Source organism: Oculina patagonica, chromosome 9 (assembly GCF_052425735.1).
Source record: "Oculina patagonica isolate OP01 chromosome 9, crgOcupat, whole genome shotgun sequence".
NCBI classification, from domain to species: Eukaryota; Metazoa; Cnidaria; class Anthozoa; order Scleractinia; family Oculinidae; genus Oculina; species Oculina patagonica.
Genome location: NC_135766.1, coordinates 28,553,213 through 28,563,376, shown reverse-complemented (window position 1 = coordinate 28,563,376; position 10,164 = coordinate 28,553,213).

The window sequence follows — 10,164 nt, the reverse complement described above, 5'->3', positions numbered from 1 at the left end:
AGTGTCACTGAAGAAAAAAGTATAACCATATACTGTATTTCCCTCGTTGAAAATGTCGAAAAATGGGGTGGATTTAATAAACTATAAACGACTTAACTATAAACGACTTAATCTCTGTTGAAAAAAAAGCCAGAATGGAACGTCACAAAAACGTTAGGCGACAAAGTTGAGTCACATCACTTTGCTTAATGTACCGTGACAATTTCATCTTACAGGAACTTAAATTGCCTCCTACAACAGGAATACTTGACCTGACCTTAATCGTGACGTGATCGCGACACAATTGCTAATCCAGCCAAAAGAAACGATAACAAAACAAGCGAAATCTTAGAGTTGGGTTTTTTGGGCATATTTCACGACATTTTCCTAAATCTGTAGCCAGGCGTTTCTACTCGAATCAAGAAGCTTGAAATGATTTAATACTGGTGGAATAAATCATGGGAAGAGGTGTGTTTTTTTTTCTCTATAGTCATCTATGACAAAAGGGGGTGTGCACGTGTTGACAAGATCAGGTGCAATAAATATAAGTTGTATTTTTAAATAAATATAAATTTGCAACAGAATCATTAAGATGTCTTCAGCTGTAGCTGATATAAAAAAAAACATAAAGTCTGAATAAAGTTATCGAGATAGATAGATGCTTTATTAAAACTAAATTGCAACCCGAGGGTTGAATAATATAGTTTTTTACAAAAAAAAATTACAATGGTTAAAAAAGGTTAATTTCTTATATATACAAAATGAAAGATACAGCTATGAAATGTCAAATATTTAAAATTTGAGCGCATTGCTAAGAATGAATGAGTTCTTCAATATATTTGTCTTAAAATTAGCATTGAATTTTCGTTTCTTCCTCAAATTGTAATGACAGGTGTTCCTCTCTGGGAGTGAATTATGGAGTTTGTTATTCCTGTCTTCTGCAATCTTTGAAAAAAGCTCGTTCGTTACGGACTGTCTTCGAAGAGAAATCTTACATCCAGTTTTAATCTGACCGGCATCACGATCGTAAAGCTGTAACCTTTATTATTTTAATACACACCCCTTGAAAAGGAGATGGTTGCATGGACTTGTGTCTTTTGTGTGAGCTATCTATCAACGTGTTTGGGACCACCAACTTTGTGAGTTATCATATGATAAGTGTGATTAGAGGACTGAGTAGTTTTCCTTTTTAACTGTGTCAGTCAATCAAACAATCAATCAATCAATCGATCGATCGATCAATCAACCAACAAATCAGTCAATTAATCATCAGAAATTAACGTGCTCACTTAACAAATGCTGTAAATTTTCAGATCAGGTGAAGTATAGTCCCTTTGAAAACAATCATGAGTTTCGTAACTGCATAACAGAATCAAGATGGATTCTTATGCAAACAATTCTCAATTCCTAATCCGAGCTCAGAACTTAAGTTACTTGTGCAGATAGCAAGCCTGAACCTGTTGTATAAGTTTTTCTTAATATAATTCGCAATTGTAACTGTCAAAGCTGAAAACTGTATTTTCCAGCGGATTTACAGTCAGGTTAAACTCATTTGTAAAACAAGTCAGTGCAGAAAACGTCAGCGTTTTTTATAAAGAAAACAAAACAATAACTTAATGATCAGATGATTTACAGATATAAATAATGACACCGTACCAAAAATATAAAATCGATACATATACTTTAGCTGTGCATCGAAAAAAATCGATTTATTTGTGACTATGTATGTGTACACGTATACAATGTTTTTAGGTCCAAATATATCTTTGAGAGGGTTGTTTACGAAGATGTGGTAATCAAAACTGTAACAAGGTCACTTCTGTAGAAGCGTGTTTCTAAACTAAACAACCTTTATCACGAAAACAGCGGATTATATCTTATACAAGCATACATTGCGCCAAATTTACCAAAGAATAGCAAACGAGCTTCGGCATGAAAGTAATGTGTATTCGCTTTTGCTTCACGGTCACGGAGATTGAAAAATTCAGTTATAAAAAACAATATTTCCGTCTCGGTACATATACTTGTCCAGCAGTGGTGTTTTGAACCAGTTTGATTTCAAGACATTCTTTCAGTGTTTTTAGAGACTTGAGTGTTAAGACTTAGATAATTGTACTTCGCGTTCGAATGCTGTGTGCTTTGTTTTCTTTGATTTCCTCATAGCCGTTAAACGGCCGAAAACGAGGTAAAAATGGCAATATAATTCGCCATTAACTATAACGACACAGATAGAAGGGATTGCAGGTGCTATGAATAAGGAGTACATCTCAGTTGAAATGTATCTAGAGTAAATACATTTACGCCCCCATACAACAACACGAAGACTAAGTTTTGAGTCCAGCAAAGAGTTTTAAAACTCTTAAAAAAGGTTAACCTTACGTTTCTCATAGAAAGGGGGAGGATGGAATGTACTAACCAATCATTTTCCCTATAAAAACGTTAGGTGACTAACGTGAGTAACGACATTTTGCTTAATTTGCCGTGACAAAGTCAACTTATTGGACCTTGAATTCCTTTCTGCAACGTGACCTTAATTTTGATGTGAACGTAAGGATCAAGCAAACAATGCATATTCAGGCAAAGGGAACAACAAAACTAACCCAGGCTTAAAGCTGGATATTTCCGGCATGTTCGTGAAACATTTCTAAATATTTGGCCAATCATTCTCACTTACACGAGAAACCTTCAAGTGATTTACTACTCGGTGAAAAGAATCCTACGCAAGAGGCGTTATTTTCTCTATCGACATCCATGACAAAAGGGGGCGTTCACGCGTCGACAAGATCAGTTCAATAAATAAAAAATATTTACTAGTTGCAACAGAATCATTGAGAAGTCTTCGGCTGTAGAAAAAAACACTGTATAAAAAACACTTAGTTTCCATAAAATTTATCGAATAGTAATCTTACATCGAGTATACATTTAACAAGCATCACTATCGAAAAGCTGTAACCTTTAATTCTTGATACACTACCCGTGACTTGTGTCTTTTTTTTCTTTTATATAGTGTGTGATCGCCAATTTGGTGAGTTATCATATGATGAGTGTGATTAGATGACTGAGTATTTTCTCTTTTACTGTAATAATCAATCAATCGATCAATCAACCGACAGAAAACGTAGCTTGTGCACTCAACAAATGCCGTAGGTTTGCAGGACAGGTGAAGTCACTTTGAAAACAATCAAGCGTTTCGTTCGCATGTCACAGAATGAATAAGGAATCTTACGAAAACGACTTTCACCAGCGAACTTAGTTTTTCACAAAAGTTAATCCCCGTTAAAAAAAAAAAACAGAATAGGACGTCACGAGAAAGTTAAGTGACAAAGTTGAGAAAGTCACGAAATTTTGCTTAATGTACCGTGACAAGTCCAACTTACAGGACCTTTTCTCTATCAATGTCATGACAAAAGGGGGAGTGCACATGTCGACAAGGTTAGGTGCAATAAATACGGAGTATATATCAGTTGCAACGGAATGATTAAGTATTTTTTAGCTGTAGCTGGAAAATAAAAGTTTAAAGTCCATAATATTAATCGATGAATACTCTTTGCAGTATAAAAATTTCTCTTCCAGCATCACGATCGAAAAGCTGTAACCTTTAATATCTTAATACACACCCCTTGAAAAGGGGGTGGATGCATGGACTTGTGTCTTTTATGTGAGCTATCTATCAACGTGATTGGCACCACCAACTTGGTGAGTTATCATATGATAAGTGTGATAAGATGAATGAGTAGTTTTCCTCTTTAACTGTGTCAGTCAATCAAACAATCAAACAATCAATCGATCGATCGATCAATCAACCAACAAATCAATCAAATAATCAAAAGAAATTAACGTGTTCACTCAAGAAATGCGTAGATTTTCAGGTCAAGGGAAGTCCCTTTGAAAACAATCATGGGTTTCGTAACTGCATCACAGAATGAATAAGCATTCTTAAAACCCAATCCTATCCGAGCTCAAAACTTAATTGGTAAATTTTTTTTAAATCAAAAAAAAAAAAAAAAATATTTCCAAATTAAGGAAATACATTTGTAAACAAGTTACTTGTGCAGAGAAATTCAGCGATTTTTTTATGATCAAAAAAAAATAACAATGAAAAAAATTTCGCAATCATATTATTTTCAAATGTAAATCGTGCCACCGAAAGAGAAAAAATCGACGCAAATACCTGCGCGTAGAAAAAAAAAATAGATTTATTTGTGGCTGTGTATGACTTTGTGTATGCAATGTTTTTAGGCCTATATGTTTGAGACCGCTGTTTTACGGAGATATTGATACTGACATAGGTCACTTTTTTAAAAGTGTGTTTCTAACCTAAACAACCTTTATCGCGTAAATAGAGGATTAGATCTTATATAAACATTGATCAAATCAGCCCGATTAACCATCGAATAACAAACGAGCTATGACATGAAATCATAGTCCATTTTCGCGTCTGCTTCGCGGTCACGGAGATAGAAAATATTATATCTAATGTTTACGATCGTCGCGGTACAGCTACTTGTCCAGCAACTTTTTTTCGTCATGGTTCCAGTGATTTTAGAAGCTTGAGTATTGTGACGTAGATAACGGTACCTCACGTTCGAACGCTGTGTGGTTTGCCTTATCCGATTTCTTCATCGTCGTCACACAGCCTGGTCATGGTAAAGATGGCAGTAGAATTCATTCGCCATTGATGGCACAGTTATATGGGGGGGGGGGGGGGGGGCGTGACGGCAAGTTTTGGGTAGTGGAAATAAGGAGTACATTTCGATTAAAATAAAATGATGAATAATTTCCCTATGGTATCTGGAGAGTATATATTTAGGCCCCATACATTTTAACGAAGATTGATCTTAGATTCAGTGAAGAAAACTCGTGGAAAAATTTTAACCTCATATTTCTCATTGAAAGGGGGAGGATAGACTAACCAATCATTGTTTATTTTGTTTGACGACAAACTTCTGTCACGATATTTAACTTAATTTACCGTGACAATTTCAACTAGTTGGACCTTGAATTGCTTTCTACAACTTGATCTTAATCGTGACGTGAACGTAAAGATCACGCAAAAATGTTAATTCAGGCAAAAATAACCACAAAACAAACCCAAGCTCAAAGTTGGGCACCTCAAAAATATTTCGCCACATTTTCCTAATTCTGTAGTCAAGAATTTTCACTCACACAACAAAGATTTGAAATGATTAACTTAACTCTCGGTGGAACAATCCTACGCAACAGGCGTTATTTTCTTTATCGACGTCATGAAAAAAGGGGGCGTACACGTGTCGAGAAGATCAGGTGCGATAAATAAGAAACATTTTTAATTTCTTGTTCAAAACAGTTGCAACGGGATCATCGAATGATTTTTAGCTATAGCTTAGATGTAAGCGTTTAGGCTTCATAAAATTTAATTTATCCAAGAATAATCGTACACACCCAACAAAAGGGGGTGTGTGCATGGACTAGTGCCTTTTTGTGTGAGCTGTCGATCAATGTGACAGGGACCGCCAATTTGGTGAGTTATCCCGTTATCATGCGATCGGTGTGATTTGACGACTAAGTAGTTTCCCTCCTCAACTGTGCCAATCAATCAATCAATCAATCAATTAATCAACAGAACAATTGTGCACTCAACAAATACTTTAGATTTGCAGGTTAGGGGAAGTCCCTTCCCGGGACTCCCTTTGAAAACATCACGTGTTTCGTAACTGCATCACAGAATGGATTCTTACACAAATGGTTTCTTACGCAAATGGATTCTTACGCAAACGGTTCTTAATTTCTAATCTGTGCTCAAACCATAAGTGGTTTGTGGAGATAGCAAGCCTTAACTTGTTGTGCAAGTTTTCCTCACTTAGCAAGGTAAGCTAAGAAAACAAAGAGCTATATCTGGCGGACGATTTGCTGCCAGGTTAAACTCATTAGTAAGACAAGTCAAAGCAGACAACTTTAGCGATTTTTTAATAATCGGTGCGGTTTTTTAATAATCAGTTGACTTACAAATGAAAATCGCCGGTATCACCGAAAATATAAAATCGATGGATATAGCTGCAATTAATTTTATAATTAAATTTATTTGTGGCCGGCTGTGTGCATGTGTATGCAATGCTTGTTGGCCCATATGTTTGAGACGGCCGTTTCAAGGGAATGTGGTAATCAAATCAGTGACAAGGTCACCCTTGTAAAGGCGTGTTTCTAAACTAAACAACCTTTATCACGTAAAATATTAAAGGTTTATTTTTTATATAAGCATAATATTGATTCAAATTCACAATAGAATAACAAACAAGCCATGGCATGAAGCATTGTAAAGTCTATTTTTGCATTTTCTTTGTGGTCACGCGGATGGAAAATTAGGATAGCGAAATAATTGTAAAACAATTTTTAATAAAAAAATTTGCGTGGAACTTAACACTCTTCGCTATAATATTAATCCAGAGGCCATGTTCCGACCTAAGGATTATTTCGACCTACACATCCTCATTTTGAAATGTATTTTTTACTGACCTGGGAATCTGCTTCGAAAGCACAACGGAGCTATTGAGGAGTTTTTGTTTTGACAGAATCGTATATACCATAGAAGATTAATGACAAACACCAATTGCTTTAAAACTTGGCAAACACAGCATTATTAAGCATCTCGTCACGTTTTGTGTGCGTTTTTTGGTGCTGACATGGCCCACAAATTAGGGGGCGTGTTTGCGTTTTCATACAACCCAGCTACGCAAACATAAAATAAAACCTTTGTAATTTATAACAGTCACCGAAATGCCCCAATATAATTTAGAGTTCTGCTTGCTTTAGACTGAGGACATTTTGCACCCTGAAGTCTGTAACGTTGTTATTACTAACAGCAAGCTGCTGGCGTGGTCATCAATGCAAGACATGGGGGCAATATACAACATAAACTGAGTAGAATTGAAAAGAGAAATTGATGCCAAACAACCTTTTACAGCTAATAATTGTCAATGTTTCTTGATATCTTTTCCTGAGTAGATGAGTACAAATAATGTTTCCACAAGGGGGCGTTAGATGGAAATCGAACTTCCATAAGTATCTTGATTTAATAAAACGTTGCCTCTGTGAATGCGTTAGATAGGTAACTGCTAATATATTAACAGCGAATTTAACGAAAAGATGTATTATGACACCAGCAGAAAGTTAAGACTTCCTTCAAAAGGACCCTATATCGAAGACAGAGTTACGCATTACAAAATCTCGAACTTGCCTTTACAAGTTCAAAGCTAAGTTTCTTTGAAAAAATGGGGCCGAAATAGCAAATGAAGCACAATTTCAGACAATCACAACTGTGAAATCAGGTGATAAAAAAGTCTAACAAATTTCCTGATCACATTTTAGTCGCAAAAGCTTTGTACAAAATCTCAACATAAATGCGTCACCTTAGTCTCCAGTTTAGGGACTAATGCACAATCCAAAAAATGTTCTCGTGTCATAAAATAATTCCCCTACACAATGACGAAAATATAATAGCAGGCTAACCTTTCACGGCAAAAGAGAGATTTCCAAGGATGACCAAAATCAGCAAAGCTGGCAGTGAAGAAGATGCAAGATTCATTTTGGAGCGCGTCTATGTCCACTGAATCGCTATGTGATGGGCTTTCCGAGAATGCCAGGTTTTTGTATCAGCACAACGATTTTAATTGGTTTAAATCTGTTAGCCAAGTCAACAATATATCAGCCATTAGAGAATATTCAGGAGTTGTTTGGAATTATTTCACAAAACAATCTCACGTGAACAGTTAGCATGTGATATTTTTAGAGTTGCATGTTCAAGCTTGCTACCTGGTTATCAGAGTGCAAAAAGATGTTGTGTAATCAAAAGTAGCGGGAGCGATGAGAGGCGACTGTATTCGCAGGCTACATCAAAGGTATTTACTGAGGAATCGCTCGATGAGAAAATGAAAAAAAAAAACATAAGTAATCAAAGTAAAAGTCGTTTTTATTCTCTAGTTTGATTTCTATTGCACATTTTATAGTTAGGAATCAATTTAAGTACCGCTCTTTGCTTCAGCTAAAGTAAGCGCGCAGAATCGACAGAAATCCGAAAATTGCATTGCCAGGGGGCGGGCTATTTAGGCTGTTTACTCGTTGATAATACGTGTAAGTGTATTGCGTTACCTACTCAGTAGTATTGTATTTCGTTACACAACGTTACTATTGTAAAGACCTTTTCTATTACTTTCCTTGGCAAAAGTAGAATAACTAATCACAAGATTAAGTAAAGAATACATTTTTTTAATAATTATTGCGAAAAAAATTCAGTTGAATAAGCGCAATGAAAGGAGTCATTTCAAATATAACTTCGCTATAATAGGGGTCTATAAATTATAGCTTAATTTATCACAAGGTCCGTGGGGTACCCCCTGAAATGACTTATACAGGGAGGCTCCGCCCGAAAGGGTTACCTTTTGTATATAAAAGGGAAGGGATTTCACAAGTTTAGGTATATGAAAGGGTATGGAAATCTGTCATTCACATTTTAAGAAGCCCTTTAAATGAAATATTTCGAACAGCCTCTGACTTTATCGTCTTAAATTACTAAGCGCTACATAAAAAAGAAAACTTCCTGTTTTAAGTATATGTCATGTCGTGTAGGTATATAAAAGGGGTACCTTTTTTTTTCAATAAAGGGTATACGAAAGGGGTGCCTTATCTGTCAAAATGGTGTCTTAAAGGGTAAGGGATTGGACCTCGAGGCGGAGACAACCCGTACAAAACTGTTTTGAGTACCCCCTCCCCACCACCACCACCACCGGGTCACAAGGACGTCCCCACAAGATCATTTCATTTTTTTTTTTTTTTTTTTGAGAACCTTCTGGAAGGTAGGAATGGGCGGACAATTTCAACGTGCCGCTGATTTCCTTTTTCCGGTAGAAAATCGACCTCTTCGGGTCTCACGGCGTAATTTGGTGTTAGTGATAATATCTTCATGCCCCTCCCTCGCTGAGGTCGATTATGTAGACCTGATACCATTTTGTGTGTCGTTCAACGGGAGTGACTATTCTGTACTCAGTTGATGTAGTGAGACAGCTGATGACACACACATTGTCAAGCAGAAAGATAATAAGAGTATTGCTTTGATGTACCAATCTAAAGGAAAGGGAAATTAACATTTCAACACTTCTGAAAAAACACGTCACCCTTCCCCTTTCATGCAGCTCAACCCCTTGACTTGCTCAAGAGAAAATAAGGAGACTTGCTTCACGTCGCTCGTTGTTTGTGTATGTGTAATATAGAGTTATTTGTTATATGACGAATTGATCGCTTACGAAAAAATAAAAAAACGCGTTTAAGGTGTTCGCGTGCGAAGCGCACTAAATGGCTTTTTCCACGATCAGCCGCCATTTTAATTTTCCTTTCGTTTTCCAGTGATAAAACAGATGGCGAGTTGGGAAGTAGCAGAGAGAAGTTTTATGTAAATCGGCAAGGCCTTCAGACACAATGTTGTTTCTAGGACTTTCCGAAGTTTAGAAAGTAGCAGTAAGTGTGTTTTTAGCCCGGCTTTATTTAGTATTTCCCACTTTTACAAATTGTGTCTTACGACGGCAGGTAATTATTTTATGGCATTGAATAATGCATTACAAACTAATAAACACACCAAATTAAAAAAAAAAAATCACTGAGCTGCTAGATCGACAATAAAGCCTCCCAAAAGACTGTTTTTATGGCAATTATTACAATCTGTAGCAATCTTATTGCACCTGATATTTAGATTTAAAAGTTGTACATGTTGCATAAGCCCAAAGGAGTCACATGGAAAAAGCTTTTCAGTGCGAAAATTGCGCGCACAAAATATTGTGTTATAAAAAGATCGTACTGATTTATTAGTAAATTCAAAACGTTGAAGAAATGACCTCCGGCCCCATAAAATTGTTTTCAAATTCTTCTTTAAGTAAGATATGGAAACCATATGTTGATGTTCTAGTTTTTGTTGAAAACTGTCTCCAGTTTAATTTTGGCATTTACAACTTGCCTTACGTTTTTAACAAACAATATTCGCAGTGAATACCGAGCCGCGATACGGCGAGGTAAATATCCACCACTAGTCAACGACACTGAGGTGAATAGTTGTTTTATACTAAAACAGTGAGATAATATAGCCCGAAATAATGATTCCTTTAAAGATTACAATTAACTCGCGCGCATTGCTCGGAGGTGAATAGGCACTTCTAATTGTGA